We start from the raw sequence: 20501 nt of genomic DNA, 5'->3' as shown, positions 1-20501 counted from the left end.
ACCAACAAACTTTCAAATTGCAATTTTCAAAGAGGAACAAAGCACTAGCTCCTGATTCACTAGAGGATTTTTGGACAACTGTAAGAGAGTGAAAACCAACTTGAATGCAGCTTGGATTGATTAAAAGAAAACATTCAATGCCCTTCCACAATTCGTTAATTAAGTGCCTAGAAATAGCAGGCCTTAATATAGATAGTCCTCAACTTATGTCCCTAAAGGAACCTGCTCATTATGGTCATAAACTATGACAGCTGTAAAATGGCTGATGTGACTGATCCAATTTTATGATCTTTTTTGCAGCAGTAGTTAAGCTAACACTGAGGTTGTAAAGTGACTGGTTTGTTAAGAGAACACCATAGTTATTAAGCAAACAAATTGTTCACCACGGGCCAAATTTGCCAAAACTCCCAGCATCATAAACTGCAGTCATAAAAACTGGGGACTCTACAAATGACTGTAAATGTGGACTGGTTGCTGAGTGCCCCAAATGCAATCATGTGACACAGGGAGGGATGCCCAGTTGTCAAAACTTCAGAATCCAGTAATAAGTACCCCTGGAGAGATCCATCATAACCTCAAACAATTGCTAAGAAAGTAAGAAACAAAAAACACTGAATTTTAAACATATCTATTTGGCACAATGATGTTTCTGATGATGTTTTTTGATTTCATCAGTTTCTCGCCTTTTGCAATCACTTCAGAAGTAAGAAACTCATTCCATCCTGCCTCTTGGAATTTAAGTGTGTGCACTACTAGAAGGCAGATATTACTAGTTCAAATAGTGTGTTCTTTGAATTTGAAATACATGAATTAATTTTGGCAATGGAATCTGATTGAAAAAAGTCAGTCATGGAATTTCAAATCCTGCAGGGGATTTACCCCTAGAGTAATTCTTACATGTTCTGGATCAACTGTTCTATAGCTGTGATTATCAAAGTCTTTGCTACCTAGCTGTTAATCTTGAATAAATCTTCTTAATGACCACCCTCTTGTTTAAATATCTATGTTATTAAAATATCTATGTTACATTGGATAAATCATTTGTGGTTATTGCTGACAGAAGCATATGTTTGTGGCAATAATATCTTTGGTACCATGTTTGAAATAAAATATATCCTTCCTCGCATATCAGGAAAGAATTAATAAATCACACTTCTATAGTACTGCAATGTTTTAGTTAACCAAATGGCTTAATTCTGTGTGCTATTTGCTCACGAGAACTATAGCTGAATGCATTGATCATAATTTAGTAGTAGAAAACATTACACTTATTTCTTTAGTGTGATGTGTGAACCTTGCCATCATGTTTTTTATATTCGGCTCTTCCAAATGTATACTATTTAGAGAATAAAAATGTTTCACTGAATCAAAGAGGAGGTAAAGAGGAACGGGGCAAAAACAACAGTAAGAAGATAAGCTTAGATGAGGCAAACAAATAATTTATATTCCTAGAAGATGCAAATATTCAAACTTGCAATCAGTTCCACATTATGAAATTTCTCAGTCTATATTATATTAATAAGATGCCAGGATACATAAACAGTAGTTATCCATAATTTCTTTCCATCACGCAATCTGAATTAAAAAGCCTTCAGATATGTAAAACAGTTTTTCCCATCTATGCTTAATTTATATTCCACATGAGAAATATAATGTTGCTGTTTTGATATATCCCAGTACAAGCATAGAGGGATTTCTCGTATAAAAGATTTGAACGGAGCCCAAAGGAATGTGAATAAGTTGAGTTAAACCTTTCAATTCAGGATTGCAGCCAATTTCAAATAAATGATTCCAGGACAGAAATCATGTTCAGATAGGATATTTGCAAAGACATCCATTCAGTTAATTTAGAATTGGTCAACTAGATATGCAGAGTGTTAAGCAAAATTAAAATCCAGGGAGTGTTCTTGACATGAGAATAGATAGGGTATATACTGTATGTTAGGCATATTAAAAGCAAAGGAGTGACAGGGAGGGAGGGAGAGAAAGAAGGAGAAGGAAGCTTTCTTTACATGGTGCCTGTTGCCTGGCAACCCAGAAAAGAGAGAACACTTCCTTCCTCTTTGTTTCCTTTCCTCTCACAGTCAAAAGGACCATTCTCTAATGTGTGGGTAGTAGAAGAAGCCAATGCTGCATCACATAGTTTATTTTCCTGGAGTATACAGACCTGTATACTTATATGAACACTCTGTCCCATCTTTCTGTAGATATGTACAAACCAGTTATTTATTATAATTTGGAAAGTCTAATATATCCCATATATTTTGTTTAGCCTCTTTTCAATACCATGGCTCAAAAATTATTTTGATTCTGACATTTGAATAAATTTGATTTTTTTGTATTTTTTTAAATTCAGCCTCTTTGTAGCACAATTTCTAAGTGTGTCATTTATAAAGAAATATTTTATTTCTGTTTTTTTACAACTGATATACACATGTGCACATATGCATATGCACACACAAAATGTGAATACTGCATTGTGTCAACATCAGTTTGATCTCATTATTATTTATTTCATGATAAGTGCAGCACCCTTTGGGATTTACTTTTAGGTAAGCATACACTGGATTTTAAAAGCTTGGGTCAATCTTTGTAGCAACAGAAGATATTAAATGGGGAAGTAATCAATTTTACCCTTCTTAAGGGGTAAGCAAAGAAATGAATGTGGAAAAAGGGACTCGTTGCTAAATTCTAAACTTTTATAAATAGGCATCAGAAATACAAATAAATACTCTTCATCCCAATTTTCTAGTAAAGGGAATATGACTATTTTTAAAAATCAGTATTTCTACAAACTTACTAAATATGGCAAAAAGAAAGACAAGGCTATAGAAACAGTATGCCATTTCACACACTGTTGTAACATGGCAACCAAATCTCCCTCAGCTTTGTTAGCTTTCCTAATCTGTATGCTTTGCTACAGCTTCCAACCACTGGGTTAGTACCATGGCAACCCCATGATCTTTAAACACATGAGTTTCTGCTGTGATCCCAAATTAAGACATCAGCAATGGTGTGTGTGTGTGTGTGTGTGTGTGTGTGTGTGAGAGAGAGAGAGAGAGAGAGAGAGAGGGAGAGGGAGAGGGAGAGGGAGAGGGAGAGAGAGAGAGACATCTTGGTCACTTAGAAACATTTTATTAACTTCCATTACTTTATGAATCCCTGAACCTTCTCATTTTTTATTATTGTCTACATTTTAATACGTCTTTTCCAGTCAGTGGAAATTCTACTACTCCATTCTGAATTTACTGTTGATTTAAACTATCATCCTGATCCTGGTTGACTGTTGTTGGAGGAACAAAGGGAATACAAAAATCATGTAAATCTCAAACCCTAGCTAAATCAATTAATCAGTTGACCTAAAGATTGAATTCACCTGGATTTGTTTAAGTGTAATTCCCTGGATCAATTAAGTTCACTTTGTTTTGTGAATATTTCCTGGAGAATTAAATGTTCTCTTGCCATTCATAAGTGAAATAATGTCTTTGAGAAAACTCCCACAAACATCCCTCCCCCACAAAAAACACACCCAAAGCAGAAACAGAACAGAACCTCTATACACATTGGTAGTCCTTTCACAATTCAATATCTTCCCAGGGAAATGATATGGCTATGAATATACATGTATTTGTGGACATACTGAGGATTAACTTATAAAATTGTTGTAAAAGTATGAAAAAAGATGTGTTTGCATTATTGATTCAAAGACAAGTGTTTCATATGTACTCCAGTATGCTGCAAAGCACCTCTTAGAACAGGGGTGTCAAACTCACGTCATCACAGCAGCATCACATGACGTATTGTGACTTCCCTGCCCCTTCGCTAAACCGGGCGTGGGCATGGCCAGCGCATGATGCATCTGGCCTGCAGGCCATGAGTTTGACAGCCCTGTCTTAGAAAAATTTCCAGAGCTAAATCATCCATCCCATCCCATCCCATCCCATCTCCTCTGCTCTCTTCCTCTTCCCTCTCCCTCCCTCCCCTCTCCATCTCACCATTTAACATGTGTTCCATTGAACCTGTTAGATTATTTCCATAGAGTGTGTTATTATATGGTGAAGAATAAACAATTCTATAAAGCTGTTGCTTCCATACATAGGAAGTTTTCATTGAATAAACACTGTTTAACTTACAGCCTTCCAGCTGATCTCCATATTATGCCTTAGGCAAAGGTAGCTACATAAGAAAAAGGTCACTTGGGCTCATAGATCTTTGGTAGTGGTTCTGTGGGATGAGAAAAGGCATATTTTAGATGATTTGTATTTTTTTTTTCTTATAAACTTCTTCTTATAAAAAATTCTTTAAAATAAAAATGGTTACCCAGAATATTTTATTTTGAGCAACAATTTTTAAAAGGCTAAACTGGTCATCTGCAAACCAGTGGCAGATACTGAAGTCAGTATAGCTTGGCTTTTGACAATCATACACAGCTGCTTTTCAGTTGTTGATGAGTGCTGGTTTCCAAAGGCTGAAGCGATCATCTGAATTTTCTTGGAATTTCTCCAATTTTATTGGAACCATCCCCTAAGTGAGTTTGCTAAAGGGCAAAGTCTTAATGAAGTTGCCATGGCAACTATATATTCCTAGCCAAGTCTCGGCTGCTTCTTTTATGATATTATAATATTGGACACTATATTTAAATGAACCTCTAGCTGTTATGGATGCATTAAAATTAATTTAGAGCCACAATGGTTCTGACAATATTAATTGAAATATGGTCTGGCTGGTATGATTTCATTAATCAATAGACTAAACCAGTGTAACATCTCTGACCCTTCTTTCCCACCTGCATCAATGCTGGTTCTGGTTGAGTTGAAGCTGAAGATGTTAAAAAAGGCACCTTTCTTAAAATTATGGGCACAAATTGCATTACATGAGAGGAGTGCTTTGGAGCTCTTTAATTGCCCTTCACTTCTCACCCTGACATGCATCACATCAAGTATTTTCTTGTTTGATGTATCACCAAAAATCTTTAGGGAAGGGGATTTGTTTGAATCTCTGTGAATGAAATGGAGATGACTGGAAGTTCCCTGTCACTGCAACAAAATATTATCTAGAAACCAAGCAGTGTGACAGAATAGCAAAATTATTTTATACATATACATATAATTTTTATTGAAGATTTTAATGAACAGGTTATCTGAAGGACCACCTCTCCCAAGTTACATCCACCTGACCCATCAGAGTGGGGAAGCAGGGGATATTATGGGCCCCCTCTCTTAAGGAGATACATCTGGCGGGATTCAGGAGGAGAGCCTTGTCCATGGTGGTTCCTTCCCTTTGGAACATCCTCTCTGCAGAAATTAGACAACCCCCAACCTTGACCCTTTTTTGCAAAGCTCTAAGACCTTGTTTTGTCAATGAGCCTGGGGAGCTCAGAGTGGCATGAAGCCCATCAAGTGATTTGTTTGACTGATTACTGTTAGTGGGAGTGGGATGGGGAGGTTATTATTTTTATGATTGTATCTTGGGCTTTTTTTTTTTTTGTAAGTTGCCCAGAGTCACTGAAAGTGAATGGGTGGCCATATACATTTTCAAAGTAAATAAATAAAATATTTTAATAAAAAGTAATAGAAAGTAAATTCAAAAATAGAGGTGAAAGTAAAGAAAGTATAAAAAGTGCAAAGAAAAAAGAGTGATGGAAAGAAAAGAAATATATAAAGAAGTGACTTCCAATTTTTATCACAACAGGAATAAACAAATTTGGTAGCTCTTCACCCCTATAAGGTTATAAACAAATAAGCTTTCTTCCCATAAACCGTTCCTTACAGAATCTATAAGCAAAACTAGCAAAATTTCATAAAACCACACTTTATTTTCATATTGATCAAATAAATCAACTTTATATTCCTTCCTTTTACTTATGAAAATCTTAATCTTTAATTCATTCAGATATTGCTGTAAGATTTGATCTCTTAGGTTATTCTTTGTCCCATTGCAAAGACTTCTTTGAGGCTTTAACAAGCCTCTTTTCTACTTTCAGTAAAAAATATTAATCAGATCAATTCTCTTAATTTAACTTTTGTATTTCCCCTTTAATTTTTAAAACTTCAGCCAGCTTCTTTTGTAAATCCAAGAAAGTGTCCTTATACAAGTAATTATTTTGGCCAATCAGTTAAATGGTTTCTGTTTAGTAATCCACACTATTTTTTTAAACTAATACTTCTAATTCTACTACTTTGCATCAAGCAAGATTTGTTTCACATTATGTCATTCCTTCATTAACATCCTTTAGTTTAGATATAATCTTTCCATACAATATTTTTGATATTGTAGCTACTAATTTCTGACACCATTTTTCAAAGATCTACTTTTATAGTGTTCTACATTATATTGTAAATCCCAATCCTAATAAAAAGCAAAAGCAGGGGGGGGTTTTTTGTTTCTTTTTGCCTGAATGTTTTAGTTTCCTCTAGTGTCCAATTAAAATCATAAAGTCTCTAACTTAGATTATGACTTAGAGTAGACAAAATAATTTTGTTCCCACAAAAAGCTGTTTATTTTATACAGTTCCAAAATCTTACAATAAAAGTTTCAGTATTCTAAATTTGTCTAGGACCTTAGGTCATTTATAACTTCCTTGGTTCTAAATCTTACTTAGCTTTTTGCCATTTATTTCAAATTCTTTACGCGCTCAAACTCTTAATTAATTTTTTGTTTTCAAAAACGAAGAGAGACTCACCAGATGGCTTTTCAAATGAAAGTATCAGAAATGAGATTAGTGAATTTACTGTCTCTCAAAAGGCTTTGCTGAAGTTGCCAGCTTTGGCATCGCCTCTGAGCCAAGCTCCAAGACATGGGTGGATCATGTCCCACTGGGTGCTGTGCCCACTGATTCAGCAGCCACTGAATCAAACAGTGACATCTTTTCAGGTCCCTCCTCAGTCAGTACTGATCCTTTCATAATTGACAAGAGTTCCAAGAAGCAGGGAAAACTTGCTTGGCCTGATAATTCTGCAACCCATCAAAATAAGCACCTAATGAACAAATGGCAAGCAAGCCTGGTGCCTCATTATTGACCACAGCTGTACAAGGAAAGCTTCAGCAGTATAAACTTGGCGGAGGGAGGATTTAAACTGGGCAGGGACTGCCTTTTGTCACTAGAAGTGACTTTGGTATCTGGCTTTGTGCTTTATGATTCTTGCTCTTGAACCTTATGTTTTCAACCTTGGCACATTCTTGTCTCTTCCCTTGGCACTTTTCAAGACATTTGTGCTATATAACAATTTTATTAAAGATTCCAATTTTCAATAATAAAAACTAATGCAAACTTTGAAAAAAGAAAGAAGAAAAAAGAAGAAAAGCTGCAGAGAAGAAAAAGGAAAAAGTATAAAGAAGAGTAAGAGAATAATAACGGAAAAATAAGTAAAGTGACTTTGTCTTTCATTACAAGCATAAACAGTTTTAATAACTTATTACCATCTCTTAAAATACAATCAATGATCTTTTCTTCCTCTATCCTAGCTTTTATTTCTTTATTTAAAAGATTTATATTGATGCACATTGTAAGCAAATCTGGGTGGCTCACAACAACAATAAAACCTATAAATAAAACAATAATAAAATAATAAAAACATTAAAGTAAATCTTGTGCCTTAATTGCCCCGTTGGGATGTCCCACAGCAGGCTCAGTTACCCTCCTTCCATGCCATCTACCTATATACAATCCTATCCCAATGTCTCAGTAAAAAGTAGGTGTTAATGGCCTTCCAAAAGCCTAGAAGGGCGGGTGGGTGTGGTTGAATCACTAGTGGGAAGCTGTTCCACCAGGTAGGGGCAGCAATGGAAAAGGCACACTTCCAAGGTCTGCCACTAGATGGCCAGATTTCAGGGAGGATCCTGGAGTATGTCTACTCTAGCTGATGGGCAGATATTCTTAGGGAGAGGCAGTTATCTACAATATAAACAAATCCATGAAACCTTGCCATTTCAGTCCTTAGGTCAGCAAAAGAGTTAAGGGTTAAGGGTTACCAGAAATAACATATTTATTTTTTCCTTGATCAAATAAACTAACTTTATATGCCTTCCTTTTACTTCTAACAGTTTTGGTTTATAATACCTTCAAATATTGTTGTAGGACTTGGTTTTTTTCTTTATTTTTGCCACTTTTCACAATATTCTTCAAAACTTTAACAAGCTTCTTTGTAAACCCATCATAGGAAAATTATTTAGGTCACTCTCTTGGTTTGTTATTTGTATATCCCTTTTAATTATTAAGAGATTCTTTTAATTTAGTTTCTTTTGTATGTCCAGTGTAATATCTTTTTCCATGGCATTTTTGTAGCCTGCCATTTGGAAATCCACTCCCACCTCAGTCTTCTTCATGTCAGGTAATGATTGTTCCTCTTCCATAGCATATTTTCAACCCATAGAAGCAGACATTTGAGGTCCACTATATAAACACATTAAGAATTAAGGGCTATTTATTTATTTTACTTCTTCATATAGATCAGTGTTTTCAAACTTGGCAGCTTCAGGATGTGTGGACTTCAACATGCTAACTGGAGAATTCTGGGAATTGCCACGTTTGAAAAACACTGAACTAGAGCATATTATTTCTGCTCAGACAGAACTTCTGGTACTAACACAGATGTTAGTATCTGTGTGGAAATGAGAGATAGGATTTTACAACAGTGATTCTGCATTAATAGAATTCTCTCCCATTGGTTTCATCAGTAGAAACTTTTAAATGGGCTTTGGATGCATTTGTTTTTAATTGCTCTTAGATATTGAACTTTCAATTGATTAATGGTTTAGAATGTAGCAGATTTTTTAAAAAAATAGTTTCATATTGAATGGGGGCTCCTTTGATTTACTGTTAATTAAATGTTTGTATTTTTATTTGAATAGCATCCCAAATAAATCCTAATGTGAACTGAATATTGAAGTCTTTTTCTTATAATGATATGTTTGTGAATTTGTGTTTCCCTGTAGAGATCACATAAAACTAACATTTGTATTGGTTAATTGGTTAATCAAAAACAGTTGACAGGAAAGAAGATAACTCAGGATTCTTTAGATAATCCTAAAGAATTCCCAATAAAGTAAATTTTCCATTGATGTTAGATGGAAATAACTAAGTAATAATTTAATTATTTTCCGGTATCTGTCTCTGATAGATCACTGACCCTATGTAGTCACTATTTCACTATCGTATTAACTGAAACAGGAATACAGAAATTTCCCATATTAGGATACTTTGTGATTAGGAGACCCTAGTACAGTGATGGCTAACCTTTTTGCCGTTGTGTGCCAAAAGCGGGGGTAGTGGGGGGGATTGTGTGCGTGCGTGCCCACACCCATAATTCAATGCGCCCCTTCCCCCCACGCATGAGTGTGCGACCCCCCACTCCCCCCCCGCTTTTGGCACGTGATGGCACAGTGGGCCCGGTAGGCCCATTTTTTTGTCTTACCCAGGGTCCAGAGCTTTACTAGGAGCCTGGGGAGGGCGAAAACAGCCTTCCCCACTCCCCCAGAAGCCCAGAAACAGCCCGTTTCCCGACTTCCGGTGGGCCAGGAAGGCCCGAAAATCACCTGGCCAGCATGCACATGCATGCTGGACTGAGGTAGGGCAATGCTCGCGTGCCCACAGATATGGCTCCGTGTGCCACTGTGGCACCCGTGCCATAGGTTCGCCATCATGGCCCTAGTATTTACTTAGTCTGCTATCCAAATATTATTAATAGGCTATTTCAAGGCATCTGTTGTTTGTTCCTAGGGCTGTTTAAACCAAACTCTGAATGAAGGATAGCTTCATATTTCACAGGCTGACATTGCTGAGGTATGTTTGTATATACCTGTATATGTATTAATAAACTATCATGCAACAATTAATTTTGCCCTTTTAAGCAAAATAACAGATATCTCAATTTTTCAATCAGTGCTGACAGAAAATTGCATAATAAATTAAGACAACAGATCAAATCAATTATTCAGAGTATGGAACAGTGGGGATTGAGGTGGTGTAAGAATTTGACAATTTTTCTCTTTTTATTTGTGAAATAACAATGGGATATGATAATAGAAGTATAGAGTCTATATTCAGAGAGTGCTTCAAATTTATTTTCTAGTAGATTTGGCCTCCTGCCTGTGCTTTCATATATTTTCTACTTAGCACTCTCAACCTTGCAGTAAGCTTGTCGCAGAATCCACTATCACATGTTGTCCTGTCCCAGGCCAAGCACCCACAACTATACAAAGAGGTGGTTTTGTCCCCTTTATGAAACAAGGCTTGCGAACACATGCATTTGCAGTATAGAGACAAGTTCCTGCCAAAGTTCAGTTAAGTTTGGCTTACAAGAGTTCTAAACCCAAGCAGCACGGAAGAGAATAGTCAGGCAGAGCCCAAGAATCAGAGCTTGTAGCAGCTTCATCAGTCTCACCAGGTTCAAAGTCATAGTTACAAGGTCCATGAGCCAAGGCCCATGGAATGGGGGTCAAAGAGCAGCTGCCATCATTGGGGCAGTGGCTCTGGTGTAGAAGGGTGAGATTCCTTCTATGTGAATAGTCTAGCAGAGCCCCTTTGCTCTAGTCTCTTTGCAGCCTGCTAAGCTATTGTGTTGGGAGTGGGTAGTAACTTTGCACCCTCATCTTCACAGAGCAATGGTTCCTGTGCAGTGGTGGTATTCAAATTTTTCTATTACCGGTTCTGTGGGTGTGGCTTGGTGGGCATGGCTTGCTGGTTGTGGGGGGCATGTGACTGAGTGGGTGTGGCCAACTCAGTATCATTCATGGCAAAGTAGGGTGGCACCTCCCCATCAAGCCACATCCACCAGCGGGCTGGTGAGCAGGCGGGTGGGGGAGGGGCCAGCCAGAGGTGGTATTTGCCAGTTCGGCAAACCAGGTAAACTTTCTGCTACCGGTTTGCCCGAATTGGTCCGAACCGGCTGAATACCACCTCTGCTGCTGTGTCTACTGTAGTTTGTTGGCCTGCTCTATCTTCTCTGCCTGTTTAGATAGCAGTTCATCTGGTATTGCTGGGCTGTATGTTGTTGGCCCCCTCCTCTGACTTTGAAACTGAGGCATCCATGACTCACATTTAGTTACAATCACCTTAAACATGCCACACTGATTGGATATCAAAAGATATGTTTTGTGTAACAGATCGAACACTCACAATGGACTCCAGGTTGACAGGAAGAAAATGGGAATCAATATGCATGTGGCATACCATAAAATGATTACGAGAGTAGCTTTTTAGTACCAAAAGTCCTTATGAAAAGAAGGAGTTGCATCACTTTCTCTTTTTTTTTAGTACAAGTAATAGAAGACAAAAATGTTTATTTGCATGAGTTCAATAATGAAAAAAAGTTCAATAACGAGTTCAATAATGAAAAAAAGAATGTTTAGAAATGAGAGAAACCTCAGACCATTACATATGAATGAGTCTGCTTTTCTTGCTAAAAATCCTAAAGACTTTTCTGTTCCAGGATCATAGGCAAAAGCCATTAGAAAGGTTTAGAAAGGCTGACAAACATACAATGATATGATTATTAATAGAAAAAATGTGAAAAAAATGATGGTTTTCTTTTCATCGGTGTGATTTTTGACATTGTCAAATACGCCTCTTTAAAAGAAAAAAAGAATCTTATTGCAGAAGATTGCATCACATTGTATTTTTGGAAGTTTTGCAAATGACTGAGTTCTAATAAAGGATACATCCAAAAATAGTTCAGTTCTACCACAAGATGCAAAAACTGCTTTTAGACATTGAACTGATATCATTAAGCTTCAGTTGTTCATAAGTGAGAATATAACTAGCAAAACCTTGTGAGAGGAAGACAGCCTAGCTGGGAGGGAAAATTTCAGGTTACGTCCATCTCTTTTCCCAAGAAAGAATTTAAAGGGGGAAATTGGGAAACTGAGATCATTCTGACTTTGTGAGGAATTTCTCTGTCAGTGCTGCAAAGATTTCTCTGTGAATTGGCTCTAACAAATAGAGCATGGGTTCATGACTGATATTCACTGATAGGGTACATGCCACCATGCTTTCAAAGAAAATAGGGATGTTTTGCTTTGACATTGTGTCAAGTGAAGCACATCTTCAAAGCATCTTTATAAAACAATGCAATGCACTGCCCACTATATAACAAAGAGAAACTTTCATATGGTTTCTAGGATTTGCCTTCTCCCCCACCCCCACAAAAAATGATAACGGGGCTTTTTCTGGAGGGATTTGGAGATATTGCTTTGGGGTGTTTTAATGTATTTGTAAGACTGTTGTTTTTATTATATTTATTATGGTGAACTTTCAAGAGTCTTCTATGATCACAGCATGAGATAAATAAATAGAAATAAATGGATACGAAGCATTTAGTCAATATGAAAAATGGTTGCTTTATGCAGGCCTACTACATATAGTTTCAGGGAAAAACTAGACCCTACCATGGTTTGTTTCTTCATTGTACTTATTTTTATTGTCATGTGAATTGAATAGTCTCTGATATTCTACCATTGGTTCTTACTATAGTGGATGCAGATTTCTAGTACATGCTAAACTAGAAATTAATCATTTATATTATCCATGTAGTACAGATGATGGACTGTTAATCTGGGAAGGTGGATAGAATTCAAAAAGCATTGACAAGTTGCATAAAGAGAATTAACTAAATAAGAATTAAGAAAACAATCTTATTATAGGGCAATGCATAATTGTAAGAATTATTTCAGAAGAATATATGGGCAAAAAAATAAATAAATCAGAGTTTTAGTTTAGTAGTTGAATGAAGGATTGCAATAAATAATTCTATGAGCAAAGGTTATCCTCCAAAACCTCTCATTATTGCTGTTGGGTGGTTGGAGATGGTGAGAAATGTAGTCCATCATGAGGCTCCAGACAGAAGAATCCCATTTCCACAATCATGAAATTCCAAAAAGAACCTCTGAAGTGACTGATTTCCAGAAGCCTTTCTTCACAGATGCTGGATATTTTAATTCTCAAGTTGGCATCCCTTCATGGATGCTGAGCTGTCAACTCTGGCTGTGAAATGACATGACAGAGAAAGCATCCCGGTGACCTGATAATAGGTAAAGGACGCTGTTTATGATAATGCCAGCAATAAAACCTAGAGATATTTGACAGCCTGCTTTTTGCACAGAGAATAGATCAAAACCGTCCAACAAGACTGTCAGGCAGTACAAAACCTTCCATAACTCATTAAAAAAAATAGAAAAATGCAGATGTGGTAGAGCAAGAAGGCTAAAGAAATTGCAGCATGTTTTGTGGTTTCTTTCTTGGCACTTGGAAAAGAAAATAGTCATAGATCTAATAAGGACCACAACCCCTTCTTTTCATAGAAGAGATATGGGGAACACATATATGAGGACAACCTACTAAGTCTATCCCTTGACTGAAGGCAGTTGAGCATCTCTCAACAGAAGTCAGGCAGGTTCTTGGTATTTATTCACAATTTACATTCATTTTCCCCATAATTTTCAGGCAAATACACAAGTGGCTTTTTCCCCATAAACTCCCATTTATGGAAAAATAAACTGATTCCCCAGATGACTGACTAGCAAATGGTCAAGGCTTAGTGCTATGTTCAGCTATACCACAGGTGTCAAACTTGTGACGTCACATTGTCATCACGTGATGTACTGTGACTTTCCCCCCTTTGCTAGACTGGGGGTGGGCGTGGCCTGTGCATGACGCTTTCGGCCTGTGGGCCATGAGTTTGACACCCCTGAGCTATAGTGTTAGACCAATACCTGCCATTCATTAACTGAGGTTCCACAGACTCTTCTCCTTCCCCCAACCCAAAACAATGGCAAGATATGTACAATTTCCTAATCTCCCTATCTATATCCAAATATTGCAATGCTTGAGGGGATCAAATAACAGACAATCATAAAACCTGAAGAAGCTTCTTGAATGAGAAGCGAAACGTCTTCAAAGAAAAAGCAATCCAGTTGCCTCTTGAAAAAGCACCTTGGGACAACCATGACCTGGATGACTGAGAATCTTCATAGACAGACAATCGCAAGAATTTCTGGGGGAAAAAATTCCACATGATTCCTAAATGCAGTCATTCTTTGCAATTTCTAATGCCATCCTGCTGCCATAATTATGTGCTAAACAATCTTTGCCTCCAGCTTTGGTCAATGCTGATCAACAAAATCCATATTTTATCCACTAAACCAGCATCTGCTTGCCTCAAATAACTCTTACATTTTACATCAGTTCCCCTGTTGGCTATTTTTCCACTATTCTTTTATTCCCATTTTCTCTTCAGTTCAGCATGTACAACATTCAGAGGATGAAGTATGAAATAGAATTCTGATATGAGTGTTTATGCAAGAAAAAGGGGCTAGAAGCCAAAATACAATTGTGCAATTTGATCTTTCTACAAAGGCTCCTGGGATTGACAGCACTGTACCGCAATCCCCCTCCCCCCTCCCCCCATACATATATTTTCCCTCTGACAACCAAGAAAAACAAACTTCTGCTATATCTTGTAATCACTAAACTCTCAATTCATTTTAATAGGGAAAGAAGACAGATTCATTATTTATGGCCTAAACAGATTATTTGCAGGTAACGCACAATAAAGAAAAGATTTCTTTTGCCGTGGGGGAAATTTTTTCTATTTTCTCAGAAACACTCCAGAGGAATTTCTGTTCTATATCTAGCCAAAGGATGGAGGGAAAGCTTACAAAATTTAATATTAGATAAATTACAAACATAGAATATAAAACAACAGAGTTGGTAGGGACCTTGGAGGTGATCTAGTTCAACTCCCTACACAAGCAGGAGAGTCTATATCAGAGATGGCTAACATTTTTGCTGTCGTGTGCCAAAAGTGGGGGGAGCGGGGAGGGGGTTGCCCGCATGCATGCCCACACCCATAATTCAATGCACTCCACCCCCGTGCTCCCCCCTGCTTTTGGCACATGATGGCACAGTGGGCCTGGTAAGCCTGTTTTTTGCCCTCCCCAAGCTCCAGAGGCTTTCTTGGAGCCTGGGGAGGGCGAAAACTGCCTCCCCCCCCCGGAGGCCCTTTGGAGGCCGGAAACGGCCCTTTGCTGACCTCCGGTAGGCCCAAAAATCAGGTGGCCGCCGTGCACATGCATGCAGGAGCTGAGCTACAGCAACGCTCACGTGCCACTGATACGGCTCTACGTGCCCACTGATATGGCTCCACGTGCCATCTGTGGTACGCATGCCATAGGTTCGCCATCACGGGCCTATACCATTTCAGACAGTGGCTGTCCAGTCCCTTCTTCAAAACCTCCAGTAATGTGGAACTCACAACTTCTCACAAAGGCATTCTACTGGTTGATACAAAACTGGTTGAAACGAAAATAAGTTATCCCTAATTCCCATTAAATGTGTATGGCTTAAGTTAAGTGTGGGTAACTTGACTAATTGTTTCCAAGTGACTTAAATGCTTCTGCTTTTTCCAGTTCAGTGTTTTCCAGGTGGCATTTTCTGTTGGTTAAGAACTACCCAAATTGAGCAATATAACCCAATACATTTGGAGAACCGCAGATCAGAGACATTTGTGCTGTAATAATTTAAAATATTATAGTGTTAGCGTTACTGTTGGCAGTGATAATGATGACCTTTCATCCTCCTTTATTAGCCCCCCCTCTTTGTAAATGTTCCTGTAGCACTACTTGTTCTCATAAGATTTGGAATACTTCAGCTAAGGTTTATACCCTAGTAGGGAAAACCTGATCTGATGTTGGGGTGGGGAGAGGGAGAGAAAGTGTTTGAATTTTAGCACAAATTCAGACAGCAGGGTGGAATATGATAAGTTGTCCATTTCTGTGTATGCTAGAGATGGCAGAACTGGCCTAGGCTTCAGTCACTATTCCTTCAGTCAGCAGTCATTCTTGTCACCTGCCCAGATTTACTGATGTTGACTTGAGCTTCAAGGACAATGAATGAATGTGGGTGCTTTGTGTTAAAGGCACATTCACATGCTGGAATGGACAATAAAATGTTTTGAGACAAACACTGCACAAAACCACACTGTTTTCTTTTGGATAATACTTCTTACCAAAGTGTGCAATGAAAGAGTGAGCAGTAATCCCACAAAGCATCACATTGATCTTAATCTAGATGACAGAATATAACAACTATACCGCTGAGTCTCCAAATTAAGCAGATACTTACTATCATGACCTTTTAAATGCATAGATTGCCTCCCAGGGATGTGTTTTCAAGCTTTCTAACTGCAGTGGAATGAATCCTTTTACATACAATACACTTCTTGCTTAGGCTAACTCAGAGGTCAAGTCTATCAGATGAAAATGAACTTCATTGACCCCCATAATGAAATTCATTCTATATGCTATACTGTCAAGTAAGATGCTTAATAATTCAACTAAATCCTAAACAGCCTAGAAAATACCTCTAGGCTTTGCTTAATGACTGTTCATCCAACGCCAATTAAAGTTACTTAACTGGATCACTATGAGAAAAGTGTTGGAAAAATCTAAGAGTGTTTCTGTAAGAAGTTACACATGACAAGAGTAGGAAGGGGGTTCTTAGCCCCCCAACTGATTCACTTTATATTTTGAGATGTGTTAAGGCATTGATGACTTTGAAAGTCAAGATTAGAAGGGAAGAATGAATCACTCTAACAATATATATATATATATATATATATATATATATATATATATATATATATATATATATATATATATATATATATATATATATATATATATATATATATATATATATATATATATATATATTGTTAGAGTGATTCATATATATATATTGTTAGAGTGATTCATTCTTCCCTTCTAACACACCCCAGCCAATCAGAGCACAACCAACCCCCCATCCAATCAGAGCAGAGCCAAGCCCCTAACCAATCAGAACACACCTCCACCCAATCAGAACACAGCCAAGTTCCCACCCAATCAGCTCACCCCCCCCACTAGCAGTTAAAAGGAAGAGACAGCTGCGATCTCACATTGCTCCTGGAAGCACGAAGCCGAGAACACCAGCCTGAAGATGACGAATGAGACTTCGTCGAAACGTCGCCAAGACACTTCCAATTTTACGTGGGAGAAGACCCGAATAACCAAAGACCTACATACAAACACCCGCGAAAACCTGAGAAAACATATATATATATATATATATATATGCATATACATACACACACACACACACACACACACACACACACATTCATGAAACCTAATGGTTGCAATAGAATTGGAAGAAATCATAGAATTAAAATTTGTTGCAGCTGAAGTTTGTTAAGAGATTGCAATATAGCTGAATCTCATTTTAATGAGTTTGGATCTCTGACAAGTACATAGAAGGCTGCTGCAGTTAAAGAACCAGGAAGTAGGATCCACAGAGATAATAGGACAAATAGGCAGAGATCAACTGCTACTAGTAGTTGCTACTGCTGCTAGACAAAATCAATGAAGAAGGTCTTGAGGAAATCCCCATAGGAATCCAGGAAGCCCCTGACCCCTTTGCTCAGAGCTGCCTCGACACAGAGATTACAGTTAGCATTCTATATTGAAGAAACATTTACCTGCGACTAAACAGCCATGAATTCAACTTGAAACTTGATTTGTATTCAATAATTTCTCTTTTGAAAGTTTTCTGGAGTGACTGATATAACTGTGTACAATAGTGAATTTATATTCTTTTATGTGGAAATTCTACTAGTCTACTTTGAATGTGGTAATTACTAATTTTGGGGTTGCAAAACAATAACATTGAATAGCCCTACATGTCTATGTATTGTTGTGCAGGAAGAAGACTCAGCATCTAAAGCAGTAAAACTGAACATACAAAGAAGTGAACAATATTTTTAAAGGGTACTTTATAAACAATTTTCAAAATGGCCTAGGAAGAAAGAAATGTGCCATCAAAAATTGACACTCTGTCAGAGGCATGATCTAATAGATGTTCAATGGTCCATACTAATACAATACACATGCTACTTTGGATAGTGGAAAGCATGACAATAAGTTTCCTTTCTTTGCTTTGTCAAAATACTGTAGCATTGGACGAAATTACAGTTACGCTCAACAGATTCACTAAATGCACTCAACATCTATCTAGTTGTTACACCTGCACTACACAAAAAAGCAAGCAAAAATAGAAAAAGTTATAGGCACGAAAAGATTCTTCCAAATCCATAACTCATCTCTGAGTATTATTCAGGAAGTGGGGGATTTTAGAAGCCTCACCCATTTTATAAAACTGAGAAAAAATAAAAATAGGGAAATGCTAGTCAGTTCAGCCGATATAGGTCAGCAATGATTTCACTGTGCTTATGGCCAGCTTCCAGGATTTAGTTCCCAAATGCTTTACCTTGAATGCTTCCCACACTCCTACTTTTGTGTTCATCTGCTCATACAGGAAATCAATGAGTAAATGAGACTTGATTCTGAAGAATAAGACAAAAAAAACCTCATGAACAAAGATGCTTACTCCCTTCCCCCCACAAATTTTGTTGTGTACCTCCACACAAATAGGCTGTACCAATTTGAAGGTAGCTATAGGTTTCTCTGATCCCCAAATGCTGCAGTGATGAACAACTGAGGCAATTTCTTTCTGGCCCAGGTGTGGTATAGTTGAAACTCCTGTATACCTTGTATTTCTTTTTGCAACATTTTGAGATTCTATGAAGCCACCGAGTTTGTCTGCAATCCATTTCTCCTTGAAGGCATCTCCTACTTCATTCTACTTCTGAGAGCCTGGGCTTTGCCTTCCTCTCAGGTCCTTCAGGAGAATGGCATTTCATGACTCTACAGTCAGTATTGCAGATGTGAGCAAGCACACCCAACACAAAGAAAGAATATGGTCGTGGGGATCCTAGTTTTCGATTTTCTTTCTCTTTTGTGACTTGGGGATGAGAAATGTTTTTCAACCCTAGGATTTGCAACAACTGAGTAATGATAGTTTTACTTTCTATAGTCATTACCAGAATTTCAAGTCAGCACTGCTGGAGATGACTGCAGGAGGCTTAAAGCTGTTTTCAGGTTTGGAGGCACACACATACACATACACAGAAACACAAACACAGAGACAGACAATCAAAGAGAGAGAAAGAGAGAGGCAGATTTAAGGAACCAAAAATTACTACATAAAGAAAAAAAGAAAGAAAGCGGAAAAAGACAAAGTGGCTAGAAAACAAAATGTCAGTAATTAAACAGTGAACTGAAATTATCATAAAATTTAAAACTAATTTTTCACTGATTAAATAATTAATTGAATATATAAAACCAGACTCATATCAGGTTCAGAAATAATTGAAAATCACAACATTCAAAATATTAATATTTATATTAGTATCATCACTACAGTGTCATTATTCCTAAAATAAATGAACTTGAACCTGTAAAAAGAAAAAAAAACAAATAAACAATTATTTTTAAAATCACGTAAAACAATATTAAGTTCTAATTAAGTTCTCACTTGCTGCTGTTTACATCAAAATATTTATTAACTCTAAAACTGCTTTTGATTACTCTATTTGTATCAAATATTTTCCCTTTAATAACCACACTCTTTGCTTTGTTGTGTGACATGTAATGTATGGGAAGGACGTTATTGGAATATAATGGAATATAAATCCTTCCATCCTCCGCCATTCAGTCAGAACTGAAGAAACTTCTTGGATGAAAAGTGAAACATCTTCAAAGAAAAAACAAAGCCCATTTGCCTTTGAAAAAGCACCTTTGGGACAACCATGACCTGGATGACTGAGAATTTCATAGACATGACAGCTCACTTATTTTTGAATTATCTACTATAAGCAACTGAAACTTTTACTCTCTTACGGAATTTAAGAAAATAATTTCCAAGAATTTATTTTAAATATATTTAATGCAACAGCTCCAAGACTGAAGATGACCTCATCTCTAAATAGGAAATGTTTCAGAAATACTGAATGCCCTATTCTACTTTGTTTCCTATATGTATTTTTATCAAGCTAGCTACACCCCCATAGAATAATATCTGTTGAAAATCTGTTGACATAAGAATTGTATTCAAATCATTTTCTAATGATCTGTTCAGTCCCATAAAGAGTATAACACTGTGATTTCTAATAAGATTAGCACATCATGCAAAACAGTAAGATCTTGGAGTATGTGACTGCAGACTAGCATTATTTTAATAGTACAGGCACAAACAAATAACAAGTCATTGTATTTCTTAATTATACTGACAATATGTACACTATCATTTTTTCATAATAGTCAGGTCTTTGCATATAACCACCATCATGTAAAGGAAGCAATATGGGCACATATCTCTCATACACACACACACACACACACACACACACACGTAACTTTTTAAAGTAGTTTTAAAATTTTTAAAGGCTCAAATGTTCCAAAAAGCAATTTATAATACTGAAACATTAGAAAAGTGATCAACAAAACATAAAATAAGCTAACATATTTAAAATTTTCATATTCGTCTACAAAAAGATAGCCATATCATTTGAGTAGATTTTTTTTTAAAGAACAAGAGATTAAATATATGGATAAAAAGTTGAAAGGGACAA

The 20501-nt window shown here is 37.0% G+C and overlaps 1 protein-coding gene across 5 annotated transcripts in view; it reads right to left on the bottom strand.

The window, feature by feature from the left end:
* LRRN2 (leucine rich repeat neuronal 2) overlaps positions 1 to 20501 on the bottom strand; it is a 153857-nt gene that overhangs the window by 50774 nt on the left and 82582 nt on the right. Inside the window, exon 1 of one of the 5 annotated variants that reach the window (XM_060689772.2) lies at positions 18299 to 18744. The exons of the other annotated variants lie outside the window; for them this stretch is intronic. The gene's annotated coding sequence lies outside the window, so the exon portion shown is untranslated. Of the gene's footprint in view, positions 1 to 18298; positions 18745 to 20501 lie in introns of those variants that run through there. 5 annotated transcript variants of the gene reach the window in all.

Source organism: Pantherophis guttatus, chromosome 3 (assembly GCF_059756535.1).
Source record: "Pantherophis guttatus breed Tessera chromosome 3, ASM5975653v1, whole genome shotgun sequence".
NCBI lineage: Eukaryota > Metazoa > Chordata > Lepidosauria > Squamata > Colubridae > Pantherophis > Pantherophis guttatus.
This window is presented reverse-complemented; position numbering and strand designations above follow the sequence as displayed.